Source organism: Acomys minous (assembly GCF_964271855.1).
Source record: "Acomys minous genome assembly, chromosome: 4".
NCBI lineage: Eukaryota > Metazoa > Chordata > Mammalia > Rodentia > Muridae > Acomys > Acomys minous.
Window position 1 is genome coordinate 32,541,737 of NC_140486.1, and position 15,967 is coordinate 32,557,703.

A 15,967-nucleotide genomic window follows, 5' to 3' on the forward strand; every position below is an offset into this window, starting at 1 on the left:
ACACCAGGCTACAAAGCACTTTTTGAGATCCTTATAAAAAACAAGAGATAGAAAAAAATAAAGAGAGTCTTTATTTTGCTCATTTGTCTATATATATGTATATGCATATATATATATATATATATATATATATATATATATATATATATATATATATATAACTGTTTTATTGTTGACATTCTAGGTTTTACTATTAGGGGAAAAGCTTTCCTGACAAAATAACTTAAATATCCATTTGGCTTCACCTGATGTCCTCAGTAGGTTGTCCAGGCAGTCCTGTGGAATCCTCTGACTCAAAGAAGAAAGAGAAGAAAAACCACAAACTGCAGAGCACCCAGCTGCAGCCTCAGGGTTGTTCTTACTGCTTTCCTTTGCACTAAGGAAGAAAGACTACTTGCTCTATATAACCCAATGAGGCTGAGAGAAAACGAAGAATCACTGGAAACACCCGCTCACCATTCCAACAAAGTGGATTCTCTTATGTAACTCTCAGTCACAGCAAAGACGGAAAAATTTCTATATGTACTCGTGTACTTTTTCAACTTTTGAAAAAAAAATCAATACCATATTCACACCGCTGTTTGCTTGGGTAAAATATCGACTGCAGACACGTCCCTTTGAGTCCTTGTGGAAAAGTCCATCTTAATCATCAGAGTCCTTCTAATTGCCTCCTGTGGCCTCTCTTATGGAAAGAGTAATGAAAGGACAGCTAAAAGCAGAACTATATAGTTATTTTATAACTGGCACTAACAAATTTCACCAATTACAGAGTCCATTCTGTAAGCAATGAATGTGTGGCTCCCAATTAATCTAGTGCACCTCCAGGCAAGGTCTAAATCAGCTGGATACAGCTAAAGCAATTTGCACACAGCTAAAAGCAAATTGGAAAATAAGTGTTCCACTCCACTGCCTATCTTTCCAAGCCAAAGACACAATCAGTATTCTGGCAGCAGCCTTCTGTCATGTTATTTGCAGCTATCAATTTTAATTATAACAATTATTGATTAGTTAGGAAAGTGACTAATCTGAAACTTGGAGAGGCTTCTGTTCTTTGAGTCTCCTCACTGACTCTTAAGTCGTGGTGGTGGCAGTGCTACTTGGAGAGTCCATCTGGGTACCCAGGCTGCCTCATTCCTATTCTGTGCCCTCCACCAAGTGTGTAGCTCTAAGTCTGTTGCTTGGCTTAAGGATCGCTCTTACCTGAATGCAAGCTTGGTAAGAACTTTATTTCCAATGACGGACTTTAGGAACAATTTGTGAAAAGCGAACCTGACTTTGGGTATCTCCGAACTTTGGGATTCATGAATGTGCCTTTGTTCAAGTGGGTGAAAAAGGCAATACTGAAATTCAGTAGGTAGAAAGGAAAACAGGTTTGCACGTAGGCAAGAGAAGGAAGAACAGTAGGTATGCTGTTAAATGGAATAAGCCCGGCAATGCGGTTTCATGAATAAAGGAAATACAGGAGCTGGGGGAGGAGGCATGAAAAAATCATGTCTTAGTATTCTCGGTGCACTTCCTAACTCTGAGATCACAGGAAGATCAAATGACCTCGCCAAAGCTTTATCTCGGGAATCATAGGGTCAGAGGGGGAACAGCATACAGGGAATAACAGTTTGTTTAGTTTGCTTTACTTTTTCCATATGTAGTGAGGAGATGATGACATGACTCACTGCATGTCATGTTAGGGTTCTGCAAGGTGGTCAGGAGGTTGCAGTGTGCTTTCCCGTTTGCAGTTCAGTATATTTGCTGAATTAACCATGTTCTCCTCTCGGTCAATTTTTCTCCTGTCAGATGCTACAGAAAACAAAAACAAAAACAAAACAAAACAAAACAAAAAACCGAGAGGCAGGCACATGTAGAGATGATAGATATCAACATACATAAATTCATTTCTCACTTTATGAAATGCACACTAGTAAATTTGGCTATAAAGTGAATTTCTGCACAAACAAATCCCATTTCCCTATTGATATCTATTATAAAATCAGATGTGTAACCATGGTAAAGAATTTCCCAAGATACTAACTCAAAAATAGTTATAGGACAACAACGGTTACTTTAAAGCACTTGGCATGCCTCTCTCCACTCTGGGATGCACCTGGAAGGCATCTTTGCAGAAAAGGATGGTTAACGCCTAGGAAGCGTCAGCGGGTGGACAGAGTTTACTTTCTCTTTTGGCTCAGGCATTTACCAAGTCCATAGGAAGTAGCTAGGTCTGTTAATGATTCTAAAAATAAGGGCATGTAAGCCTGTTCATAGATGGCTAGAGAGGGTCAGAAGGAGCCATGTCTGTCATTAAAGACTCCTGCGGTGTTCTATAAAGTCCTGGAGTAAGGTTTGATCTATGAACTGATTTGTGGATCTTTTTTGTTTTGTTTTGTTTCAAGACAGGGTATTTCTGTGTGGCCTTGGCTGTCCTGGATTTGCTCTGTAGACCAGGCTGGCCTCGAACTCACAGAGATCTGCCTGCCTCTACCTCCCTAAGTACTGGGATTACAGTCATGCGCCAATGTGCCTGGCTTTGTGGACTTTTTTTTTTTAATAGCTTTGAATCAAAGAAGTGGTCAAATGTCAAACAATTCATGTTTCATCTCCTTTTGTTTTTTCTTATAGGAAGAATCACACATTTGGGGTTCCTTGACTTTATACACTCTCTGAAGCCCCCTCAAATCCCACGCAAAGATAAATGTGCTCCCATCTCCTTTTCTCTAGTGGCTAAAAATTACAATCCCTCTTCCTATCTCCTCCAACACACACACACACACACACACACACACACACACACACACACACATACTCAGATTCTAAAACAAAATTGCAAACTGCCATCAGAGGTCCCTTGTTCCCAGTCCCTGCGGTCTGGTGTGTCACAACCTGGAGCACAGCTTCCCGTAATACTGACCAGGGTCTGCTTTACTCTGGCTCAGAAGTGTGGGTGTCTCCAGTAATCCAGTAGCTGCTGACTCAGATTACACCTATACGCAGCTGAGGTATCAGCCAATATTTGCAATACACCTTCCAATTTTTTAAAAGTGAAAATTTGCCTCTAATAAACTGGATATTAACAAACAAAACAAAACACACAAATGGAGAAAGAATATGGTCAAGGTGGTTATAAATATCTATATTTTTTCAATGCCACTTAAAACTGTTTTCAAATCGTATAGGATTCCAACCTACTTACTTTTTTTCTTTCCTTCTAACTTAAGGAAATCCATGACCTATTTTGTTAGTTTGCTCTGTACCACAGGAAAGATTAAAAAATAATGACCATATAATTGCCAGCAAGTCTGATACTATATTTCAATGGAATCTATTTATCAGCTTAGTAAACATTTAAGGTAAACACCAGGGAAGATCTGCAATGGTGATTTGAACAGGAATAGTGTTCTATTCCAGGTCATTTTTATTTCAAACATCCGAGTTGGACATGCATGGCTGTTCATACTGGAAAGATGTTAGAGTACGGCATTCAACTTAAGGGATCGTGTCCCATTTTAATTTTTGCCTTTCAGTCTTTGTTTTAACATACACAACAAACAAAACTTCATTTCCACAACTTAGCACTTTACATTCTAGAATGGTTTATCACATTTCAACTTACTGGACTTCATTCTATGGACAGAACTGGTCTGCAAACGTCCCCGTTTGATAAGAAGTACTAAGAACCCTACATGTGCCAGGAATAGTCTTAGATTATAGAGCTACACCTACAACTTACATGGACCTTTCAGCACCTAATGCACAGCGATTTGTGGAAAGTGTCGATTTTGTAGCTTAAAGTATGAGACAGAATATGTTCCCTATATGTATGTAACATTCTTGTTACATTCTGAATCCTGTGTCTCTGGACAAGTTACTTAACCTCAACGACATCTATTACTTCATCTACCTCATCTAAAAAAATGCGACTAGCCAAACCAGCTGGGCTTGAAGAGACTTAAACAAGCAAATAGAGCCAGGTTGGTGGTGCACGTCTTTAATCCCAGAATTCTGGGGGCAGAGGCAGGGAGATCACTGTGAGTTCGAGGCCAGCCTGATCTACAAAGGGACTCTAGGACAGCCAAGGCTACACAGAGAAACCCTGTCTTGAAAAAAAAGAAAAAAGAAAAAGAAAAAGAGAGAGAGAGAGAGAGAGAGAGAGAGAGAGAGAGAGAGAGAGAGAGAGAGAGTTTGAAGACTGTAATAGCCACTGGGCATGGTGGCGCACACCTTTAATCCTAGCACTCGGGAGGCAGAGGCAGGTGTGGATCCCTGTGAGTCTGAGGCCAGCCTAGTTTACAAAGTGAGTCAAGGACAGCCAAGGTTAAGTCTTGAAAAACCATAAAATAAACAAACAAACAAAGGATGTAACAGCCAATTCCATGTATTTCATTTTCTGTTTCTTTAAATACCCTTTTAATTGAAAACAAAAACTTAAACCATTAAGTAGTGAATGAAAAACATAGGTTTCTTCACTTGATAAAGGAGTAAGTACATTTGCCAACTTCTGATTTCTAATAGAATAATTCCATTAATAAGGTGCTCAGAGGAAGGACAGCAGGTTACCAAGAAGAGACTTGATACTCTATGAGCATATACAGGGGGAGGTAATCCCCCTCAGGAACAGTCATAGGGGAGGGGATAAAGGGAAAATGGGAGGGAGGGAAGAATGGGAGGATACAAGGGATGGGATAACCATTGAGATGTAACAAGAATAAATTAATAAAGGAGAAAAAAAAAAAAAAGAAATAAAAACTGCCGGGCGTGGTTTCTTCAGGAATGGGTTTAATCTACAGGCCACTGAGTCCCTTAGCAGCTAAGGCCCATGTGACACTCCTAGCCCCGCTGATGACTCAGGAATCTTCCACCTTAGGGAGCTTAACACCCAGGATGGCTCTTCCTTGGGTCCTCTAGAGTGGAGACTTTTTCGCTCCCCTTGTTTTCTGTCCTTAATTGTTCTCGATCTAAGTCTCTGTAGCCAATAGGCTAATTTGATCCACTAATTTATAACGTTTTTAATGATAATTTCTTCTCTGGGGCTTTCCTCTTTTTAAAAGGTGACTCATAAAGAGAGGTGACTCATTACAGTGTCCTCATCAGCAAGAGTGAAATGAGCCTATGTGGGACTTGAACAGCCTCATGGGAGAGGCAAGGCCTTGGGAGAGTGCTCCCCAGTCTGCTTCAAACACGACGCATGTACTCCTCTTCCCACCCCCCACCCCAACCCGCGTAACATCAGGGAGGGCTTTGTTTCTGAGCACCTGAAATAGCGTCTTAGCTCTTTCCACGTCCTGACTTCTCAGTGCTCATTTTGCTATAAGATGGAAATTAACTAGCAAGCCCTGAGTCCTTGCGGGTTTATTGCCAAATGCCTTGACTCTGCAGGTTTTCTGTAGGGCACAGCTGGGTCTACCTGGTTAGTGGTCAAACCTGGCGCCTTTGTAAGCAGCTGTGCCTGGACCAACAGGTACCTCAGGGTGACTGCTTTAACAGAGGGAGCTGGAGAGTCTTATTGTTCATACGAGGCTTTACTTTTCAAAACAGCCTTGTAGACGGGCAAAACTTCATTGAGAAACGCCAACTACAGCTATAGGAAACTTGTATGTCAAACTCTGGGTCATGTAAAAATGGGAGGAAGGGATTAATTGGCAAAACAAGCCTCACCGGACAATTATGCTGCTACATATGCCACTCTCCACTGTGTTTGTCCCATGAAAAATGGAACTCGGATGACTATGTCACCTACCCAAACTTCAAGAGAAAAAACCCCCAAACTTTGAATTTAATCTTTTCCTTGGCCTACCAATAACATGACTGTCTAATGTTTACCCAGATTTGAAAAAAAAAAAAAAGATATTTGTCTTATGCTTGAGTGGCATGGAGTATTTATATCATCACATGACCTAATAATGGCTTGCCCATTTGGTAAATACATCTCTTATATGCCATGTGTTGGTGAAATCCCCAACCCTTAACCTTAACTAATCACATTATACTCATGATGTTTATTCAGTAAATTTCAACTTGCTCCTTTTAAATAAAAAGACGTTAGTGTGAAAATGGAAGCTAGTGGACAAGGAAGCTTCAACCACCTTTGTTCCCTTTCCCTGTTTCTTCCCTTATTCTTGCTTTAGAGAAAGGAGGGGTTCATCTCTGGAACCCCCCACAAATACTCATGTCATCCCCAGCACTTTGTGCTATTGAGGATGGGCAGAAGCTTCAAGAGGTGCAGCCTGACAGGAGGATGTGAGGTCACTGGTGGCGCGCTCTTCAAGTGTCCTTTCTAACTTTGTTTCCCACAAGCTGCAAGATGAGCAGTTTCCTGCACCACAGTACTCTGCTCACCCCCTCCCCAACCCCCACACGTACAGGCTCAAAAGTGGAGGATTAGTGGTGATGGGCTGGAATACCAGAAACTGTAGGACAAAGTAAGTCCTTCATTCTTGAAGCTGACTGATTTCATATATTTTGTGACAGTGGCAAAAAGCACAAGAGTTCATTTGGGTTTTTTCTTCTTGTGTATTTGGTTTTGTGGTTTTGTTCTTCTGAGGTAGTCCCATGTAACCTGGGCTAGCCTTGAACTTCTTATATAGCAGCCAAGGCTAGTTCTTGCCCTCTTTTGTGACCTCTCTCTCTCTCTCTCTCTCTCTCTCTCTCTCTCTCTCTCTCTCTCTTTGTCTCTTTCTCTCTGTCTCTGTCTGTCTGTCTGTCTGTCTGTCTCTCTCCCTTTGTCTCTCTCTCTAATGTATATGTTTTCTTATCTGAACCTGGCCTCTCCACTTAGCCAGATCCTGTAGTTCCTTCTCCAGGGTCTAACTAGATGAGTCTACCTGATCCTCCCCTCCTGTCACCTGCATCTCCCCAACCCTGTAGACTTAGATGGGTCCCCTATCCATTACCCTGGTGTGGTCTGACCATCCAGGCTTGTGCTGCCATCAGTCCCTAGGCTCCTTCCGGGATCCACTCTGCCTGCTTCCAACCTACAAGCCCCTCCCAAGCCACATCCAACCTTTGCACTTAGCCAAATCCCACACATTCTTCTCTAGGGCCTAGCCAGATGACCAGCACCTGATCCTTCCCTATTTCCACCAGCCCCCAAACCCAAACTCCAAGCTTAGACCAGGATGCATAATCTACATACAAGTCCCCATGTCTCCTGATTTCATTCCACCAAAGGCTTGTTCAACCTCTGGCCCAACCAGACCCAAATATCCTCTCTTTTGCCCCAACCTGCTCTGTCTATAGCAGACACATAACTGAAAAAAGGAGTCCATGTGCCAAGATCTCATTACAAAAACTACAAACAACATAAAAGATCAAGTATGTATTTCCCTCAATCTCCGCCCACCCCACCAAGTCCTATAGAAATGTCTGCCAGTGAGAATTACCTAGGTGAACAACAAGACACAGAATTTAAAAGAAAAACCACAAATTCCATCAAATAAGTAACTCAAGGTATTGAAAGGAACAACTTAGTGAACTTTTTGGGTTGTTTGTGTGTGTGTGTGTGTGTGTGTGTGTGTGTGTGTGTGTGTGTGTGTGTGTTTTCTTTTTGAGAAAGGGTTTCTCTGTATAATAGCCCTGGCTGTCCTGGAACTCTCTTTGTAGACAAAGCTGGCCTTGAACTCACAGAGATCTGCCTGCCTCTGCCTCTTGAGTGCTGGGATTAAATATATGTGCCACTATGCCCTGCTAATTCAGTGAACTTAAGGAGAAGGAATATAATAAATTCTACCTGAGTGATGTCAAAAAAACCATAAAAATAGAGCCAATGGACATGATAAAGACAATCTGTGAAATGAAGTTAAAAATGGACTTCAGTAGAGAGAAAGAAACTTTGAGGAAGGCCCAAGCAGAAACGAAAATTGAATTGAAAAGCCCAAATATCCCAACTAGAAAATTAAAAGAAAAGCCTTACACGTAGAATGAATCAAGCAGAAGACTCAAATAGGACTTAAACATAGAGAAGAGCATCTAGATAAAATAAAAGATTACAAAAAAGAAAAAAAAATTAAACACAAGAAAGAACATATTGGATGTGTGGGATACAATGTAAAAGCAAACCCTCATATTGTAAGAACAGATGAGGGAGAGGAATCCAAGATCGATAGCATATCCCAGATCTCCAACAAGATCACAGAAGAAAAATTCCCCAAACTAAGGAAAAACATACACAGAAACAAGATGCATGAAGAACACCGAATAGACAAAACTAAAAATTGCCACACCATGCAAATCATAGTTAAAACACTAAGTACACAAAGCAAAGAAAGAGTACTGAAAGCTACAAGAGAAAAAAAAAAAACATAGGGAACTCATCAGAATAACCTCTGACGTCTCTCGACTCAAACTTTGAACACCGAAGGAGTCTGAAGCCATGCATTCAACTTCTAAGGCACCATCATGGCTAACCTAGTCTAATATACAAAGAAAATTCCTTGTCATGAGTGAAGAAAGAAAACCTTTCTATGATATCAACTGCCTAAAGAATTATATCCAGACAAGCAGTGGCGGCGCACGCCTTTAATCACAGCACAAAGGGAGGCAGAGGCAGGTAGATCTCTGTGAGTTTGAGGCCAGCCTGGTCTACAAAGACAGTTCCAGGACAGCCAAGCTTACACAGAGACACTAGCCTCTTGAAAAAAACAAACAAAAAATATATCCAATAAACTATAGCACGGGGGGGGGGGGGCGCGTGCGCGCACACACACACACGCACGCGCACACACACACATCAGTGTTTAGGGCTAGAGAGGAATAAAAATAGCCAAGAGACAGTAGAAAGAAATATGAAGCCATTATTACTAAAACAGAAAGTCCCACAGAGAGCAAACACCACCACCCAAAATCAACAATCCAATGACCAACCCATACACACCTTTCAATGATAACTTTAAATATTAACAGCCTTTATTCTCCAACCAAAAGACACAGGGTGGCTGAATGGATAAAGAAACAAAGTCCATCTATCTGTTGTCTACAAAAAGCACATCTTAGCTTTAAAGATGGGCACCACCTTAGAGGGAAAGGAAGGATAAGAGTCCAAAAGTGACCAGGATGCAAGCAGATGTTCCTGTCTTGGTATTGACAAGATAAACACTTTCAGCTAAAGCTAAACAGAAGAGATAAAGAAGGGCATTCATTCTAGTTAAATAAATAGTTAACCAAGAAGATATTACTATCCTAAACAACTCTGGTGCAAGAAATGTATGCCTGGAATGAAGTACAAAGACTAACATCGACCTTTTAATAGCAGATGATTTTAACACTTCCCTTTTTCTAATACAGAGATCATCTGGACAAAAAGGAGTGTATGGGTGTTTTGTCTACATGTATGTGTGTGTACTACTTGTACACCTGATGTCCACAGAGGCCACAGGAAAGCATCAGTTCCCCTGGAACCATAGTTCAAGGTAGTCATGAGCCACTCTGCGTGTGCTGAGAATTGAGACCAGGTCCTCTGTAAGAGCAGCAAGTGCTCTTAACTGCTGAGCCATCTCTCCAGCCACTCTTTTGGCTCTCCTTTGATGACTCCATCTAATATGCCCCACCCTCGTTCCATTATCCTCAACAATCTTAATTATTTAATCTTTCAATCTTTGTCTCCCTTCTGTTTATCATCAAAGTTAATAAACTTCCTACTGTCCTTGTCTTTTGTTCCTTACTTGATACTAAATCTTTAGCCTTTGGTCCGATGCTGTATTCTCTCATCTTCCCACTGAGAGCTTGGTGATTGGCGGATTAAATGACACTTACCTGAAGACCATGTCCCTGCCCATCTGTCACTTCTCCCAGTTCTGTGCTCCCTTGGTTTCTAAGATCAGGATTTTAGAATTCTGAATTTTTATTTTCCTCTTTGCCTTTTGAACTCTCTTATTTCCTTAGTGGCTCTTCTCAAACTTTCCCCCTCCATCACAGGTTTTTTTTTTTTTCTTAAGCCATTTATTTCTTGATTTCCTTTAGGTTCCTTTAAGCCTCTGGAGCTAAACGCTATGGTCTATGGTGTTTCCACCCCTTCCCAATACTTTTGTTCACTTGTATTTTATGTGCGCTGGTCTTTTGTTTCCTTATAGGTCTGCCTGAAGGTGTTGGATCCCCTAGAACTAGAATTACAAACAGCTGTGAGCTGCCATGCGGGGTCTGGGAACTGAACCCAGGTGCTCTGGGAGAGCGGGCAGTGCTCTTAACCCTGGGCTGTCTCTCCAGCCCGCCAGTGTGTGCTCCTATCACTGAATGTTCTCCTAAGTTTCAGATATATATATATATATATATATATATATATATATATATATATATATTTATGTAAATATACTTATATATAATGATTTTAAGCTTCCCTTTTTCTATTTCTCTCTCTCTCTCCCCCTCCCTCCCTCCCTCTCTCTCTCTCTCTCTCTCTCTCTCTATATATATATATATATATATATATATATATATACATATATGACAACATCAAAGCCTTTCTATCTAAATGTCTTCCTTTTATTTTGAAAAACACTGTAGTCAAGGCTTGCCTTGAACTCATGGTAATCCTCCTGTGTCATTCCACTATACTCCAGATTACCAATAGGAGCCATGAGCTTTTGTCTCTTAGAGTCTCTGTGTCTTTTAAAGTTATTATCTCCCACACTTACTTTGAATCCTTGGGATGCTCCTAACTCTTTCTCTTAAACGTTCAGAAATTTGTCATTTTCTACTCCAGTGTTGGGATTATTATATGCATGCTGCATTACATCTAGTTACTGAGGAGTCGGAGGTCAAACTTGGAGCCTCAGGAAGAGTAGATAAGTGCTCTCCAAACTGATCACATTCCAGCCCCACTTCCCTGACTTAACAGTGGTCACTCGATTTTTTTATAATGATACTAGAAGTCTATATCGAAGAAAAGATAGCCTCTTTAACAAATGATGCTGGGAAAGCTGGAAAAATAAGACTGATTTCTACCTATCTTCTTGTATAAAAATTCAATCCAAACAGGTCAAAGTCCATAGTGTGAGGCATGAAACTTCCAATCTGTTAGGGGGAATATACTGCAAGATATAGCCATGGAAAGGCACCTTCTGAATGGGACTCTAGTTGCTTAGAAAATGATGTTAACAACTGACAAATGAGATCTTAAGAAATTAAAAAGCTCCCAGCGGCATAGGCAATAATTAATTATGTAAAGAGATAGCCTATGAAATGTAAAAAAATATTTTATAGTTATATTATCTGTTAGAGGATTAATATCTAGAATATATAAAGAACTCAAAATACTAAATGACAAAAGGTCAAACAATGCAGTCAATAAGTGGGCTAATGAAACAACATGCAATTTTCCACAAATGAGATATAAGTGACCACTGAACATGCAAAATGCTATTCAGTCTCACTAGCAACCAGAGAAATTCAAATTAGAACTACACGAGGGTACATATAACCCAAGTCAGGGTAGCAGTTACTAAGAAAATACGTGACAACAAATGCTGGTAAGCACAAAGATGGCTCTTGAGGGTCTTGAGGCTGTTGCTATCAAGACTCAAGATTTGAATTGGTCCCTAAGATCCACATGGTGGAAGGAGAGAACTGATTCCTACAAAGTCCTACAAATCCTCTGACTACATGCAGTGATGATATACATACATACATACATACATACATACATACATGCATACATACATGTATGTGTGTGTGTTGTGCACCCACAAAATAAAAATTTTTAATGTAATACACTTTAAAATGGAAAAGGTGCTTAAAGCTTTTTCTAATCTATCTGAGGGGGAAAATGTGTATGCTATCCTAGCAAGTTTTTAGAATTTTCTCACTCACATGCATCCGTGACATTAGCCAACAACTTCTTTCAAAGAAAATACAACTTATTTTTTTGTCACTTTTATCTGTTTGTTTTAAATACTAAATAGATGGTGTAATTACCATAACAAAGACACCGTATATACAAGCAAATTTGGGAGCAAATGTATTCATAGGTATTCTGAATAGAATAGGAGGGGATCTGTGAGTGATGAGATGAGCCCATCTGTGTGTGGTGGCTGAGAACACAGGGCTGGACAAACAATTCCTAGTCTACAGGCTTGGCCACTTGGGGATAATTTAACAGCCTCTCACTCCTGTACCATCAAATGACCTGGGAGAAATATCTTTGTTTCTGGAACTCTTAAAAGATGTGTCAGACTGTGAAGATAAACTGATTTCCTGGTACCTTCCATTGAATGGGGGAAGGGAATGTGTTTGGAACACTAGCCACAGCTACTTTTATCTAGGCAGCATGGCGGCTGGTCAGCTGTCATAAAAAAAAAAAAAAAAAAAAAGGAGCGGGGGAAGGCAAGCGACAAGGTCTTTTCAACTTTTAATTTTCAGCAGAGACTTAAAAACTCATATATGCCAAAAAATTCAATGAAGAGGTTAGTACACATCTGTTTTTAATGTGCAATTTCTGTAGCGACATCTGACTTCCTGTTAAATTATTCAGTGAAGTAGAGGCCAGTTTGGCTGTAAACAACAGTGTAATATGCAACATTAGCTGTTCTTGTACAAGTATTGTGATCTCGAGTCTTCGAACCTGACCTGGGAACTGATGTCATAACTAAAAAGAATCACCAAGGGAGAACAAAAATAATTTATCAAGAATTAGGAAGGAAATCTAGTGTGCTAGTCCATGGATTAAAGTTAAAACAAACCAAAACAACAACCACAACAACAACCCCTGCTTCTGACTTAGAGTTTATCTCTGAAACGATTTTACTGTATCCTGTCCCAAGTGAGTATAAGCATCGAAGATACCCAGAATCACCTCCCTCGAACATTAAAAAATCATCATCATGATCATCATCATCATCATTGAGCCTCATACCAACTCAACACCATCATGAAATTCTGGAAGACACGCTTCCTCTTCAGAGCTCATTCCTTTAGCATGTGTTTTCAGACCTTTGTGGTCTGTTGCATAATCTGGGGGCTTGGATTTCATTGGCATGCAGAGTGCTAGCTCTGAGAACTCTCAGTGGACTCTTAGGGCAGGCCTGGAAAAGTCACCTAGGGCCTGTTCCTTGGACCTGTGTCAGCATGTTGTCACCGGGAGTACGGAAACATTTTACAATGCGGCTCTGAACTGCGCTGCATGGATGGCTTGTGTTTCTGAAAGGAAGACCGCCAGCATCACTGTCCAAGCAGAGAAAGCCAACGTGATCTCATTCACCGGCCTTTCTTGTGCCAGTGTCGAGAGACTTTGCCTCGGCAGAATAGGAAGCCTTTCTCTCAGCCACGCACGCCTGCCTGGCTATGCTTCCTCATTCTCAACCTTGGCCTCTTCCTTGGCGTGAAGTGTGAAACCCTGGAGACTTTGCCTACTTTCCCTCTACCTTCCTCACAATAGTCAGGAGAGAGGGTTAAAGATGTTTACACCACACACAGATAGTAACTCCAGGCTGCCGGAGAACCAGGTCTGAGGCTCCAACAGGCAGGAAGAAGCTACGCCCAAGATAGGCTCAGGGTAGAGTATCTGTCTTATATATTATAGATAATAGCAGCTTCGCCAGAGGTCTAGTTTAAATTAATGATAAAAATCTCCTGTACATAATAAAAGTTCCCAAAGCAGAATCTTTCGTTGAGTGGTACCAAATGCCTTTGCATCAGACCGTCACTTTAAAAACTGCTTTAGTGTAAGCAGGACATTAAGAATTGAGTAATATTTAAATCCCGGGGAACTAATAAGTAAATTGCTAGATTGTATATGGCGATGATTTATTTTCTTGTTCTTTTAGTTGCTGTACCTGCCAAAGAATTATCAGTAATTCTTTAGAAAAGATTACTCTTGGAAATCTACAGATAATGCTGTTAACCATCTGAAGCCAACGGCTATCGAATGATAAGACATTTAAGGGTCTTTATCATTGTTTCAGCTAATGGCCTCATTGTGAGGAAAGCATTTCATTTTCCCTTGCTTACTTAGAAAGCGAAGGAGACAGCGCTGTGTCTAAATCAGCAGGGCTGACATCAACTGGCAGCTGATTTTATTGCCAGTGTTTGATTGCTTATTTCATATTTCTCCTCAGAGGAAGGAGGAAGCCATGCATAATCTGTGCAGCCTTGGAGAGACACACACTAAACTCTATAACCCAACCATGTGCCGTACATGCACGCCTCTTGCCCTTCACTCTCCTCTTCAGAACCAAAGGGAACCAAGTTATGAAAATCATGTTTTACTCCATGCTATGTGCCTTTGGCAGTCTAAGGTCTCCTGGGCCCTCCACAGCGCTCTGAGCTCCTGTGTGGTGTGTTGGGAAAGAAGCCACTCAGGGCTACTTGATTCTTTCCTCCATGTTGTATGATAAGAGGTTTGTTCCCCCCCCCCACCTCTCCTTTAGCATCTAAAAACAATACAACATAACAGCTTCTGGAAATAAAATAGAGGAAATCTCTGCCACATTTAATAAAATGATTGTGACACAGCTGGTATTATTGCTTTTGTTTTTCTTTTTGGTTTTTCCAGACAGGGTTTCTCCGTGTAGCCTTGGCTGTCCTGGACTCACTTTGTAGACCAGGCTGGCCTCGAACTCACAGCAATCTGCCTGCCTCTGCCTCCCTGGTGCTGAGATTAAAGGCGTGTGCCACCACGCCCGGCTTGTTTTTCTTTTAAATCAACTGTCCTTCAGCCTTTTTCAATGATTTTGTGTTTACATCCATTCTTCACACAGACTCACTGCTATATTGCTATATTTTTGACCCAGTCTTCAGGGTGTATATATGTATATATGTATGTATGTATGTATGTATGTATGTATGTATGTAATGGTTTGTGAAATACCCAGACTCCTTCTGTTTAAAATGTTTGAAGCTCCTTTTGACTTTCTTCCATAAGTATAACTAATACTTTGATTACTGTAATTGCCTCTGTGATTACTACATAATATATGAATATCAATACATAATATTTGACTATTATTAATGCACATCACTTCCTTCTACTCTGTTTCTAATTTACTCATTACTATAATGCGATAGGTGTTTTCCTTGCATGCATGTCTGTGCACTACTTTTGTGCCTTGGGCCACTAAAGGCCAGAAGTAGGTACCAGGCACCTCTGGAACTGGAGTTCCAAAGGGTTGCGCGCTGCCACACGAGTGCTGGGAATTGAACACTGGAACCCTATGCACTGAGCAGTCTTTACAACCCCTCTTCTGTTTTTGTTGTCGTTGTCGTTTGTTTTTGTTTTGTGTTCTTTTTGTTTGTTTGTTTATTTCTAAGTGTCCCTCCCCGGGACTAGACATCCAGACATGGGCGTGCTGGCCCAATGGGTGTGAAGACGTCATATCTCTTACCGCACACGCCAGTTTGCTTACTATAAAACAGGCCACGGCAGTCTATACATAGGAATTCTGAATGGACACTGAGTTTCCTCTCAGTGAAGGACTTAACACCATGTGGCAGCCTAAGGAAGAACCAAATGAAGAGCAAGAGCCTGCCCCGTGCTCTTTTAAAGAGGGAAGATGACTGCAGGAAGCAATTTGGAGCGATTATTTGGAGAGAACATTGACACCTTTCTCTGCCGAGGCAAAACAGATGACATACCGTGCCTAGATATTACACTATTTACTCCCTTAGTCCTTATTGTGCCTCCATTGCTTATTCATATTTCATAGCGTGCATTATTTTATTCATAAAGATAGCTTGATAAAGGCGTATTTTCATAGGAAAGTTTCTCAAGTGTGGAAGCATGTGTCAGAGTCCAACTCCACTGATTTTTATCACTCCCTGCTCAAACCCTCACCAGACTCCATTACCTGCTAAATCAACTGACTTCTGTGTTCTGACATTGCGAGTCCTTCCTTCCCTGGCTCCAAACTTCTTTTCATCTTTATCTTTCTCTGCAAGCTGCCTGTACAGCAGCCAAGCAATGACACTCGCTGCTCTCTAAATAACAGCCACTGTTCTTACCCAGCCCTTTTCTTCTTCCCGGTTAGGGCTTTGCTTTGTGAGAATCTCACTT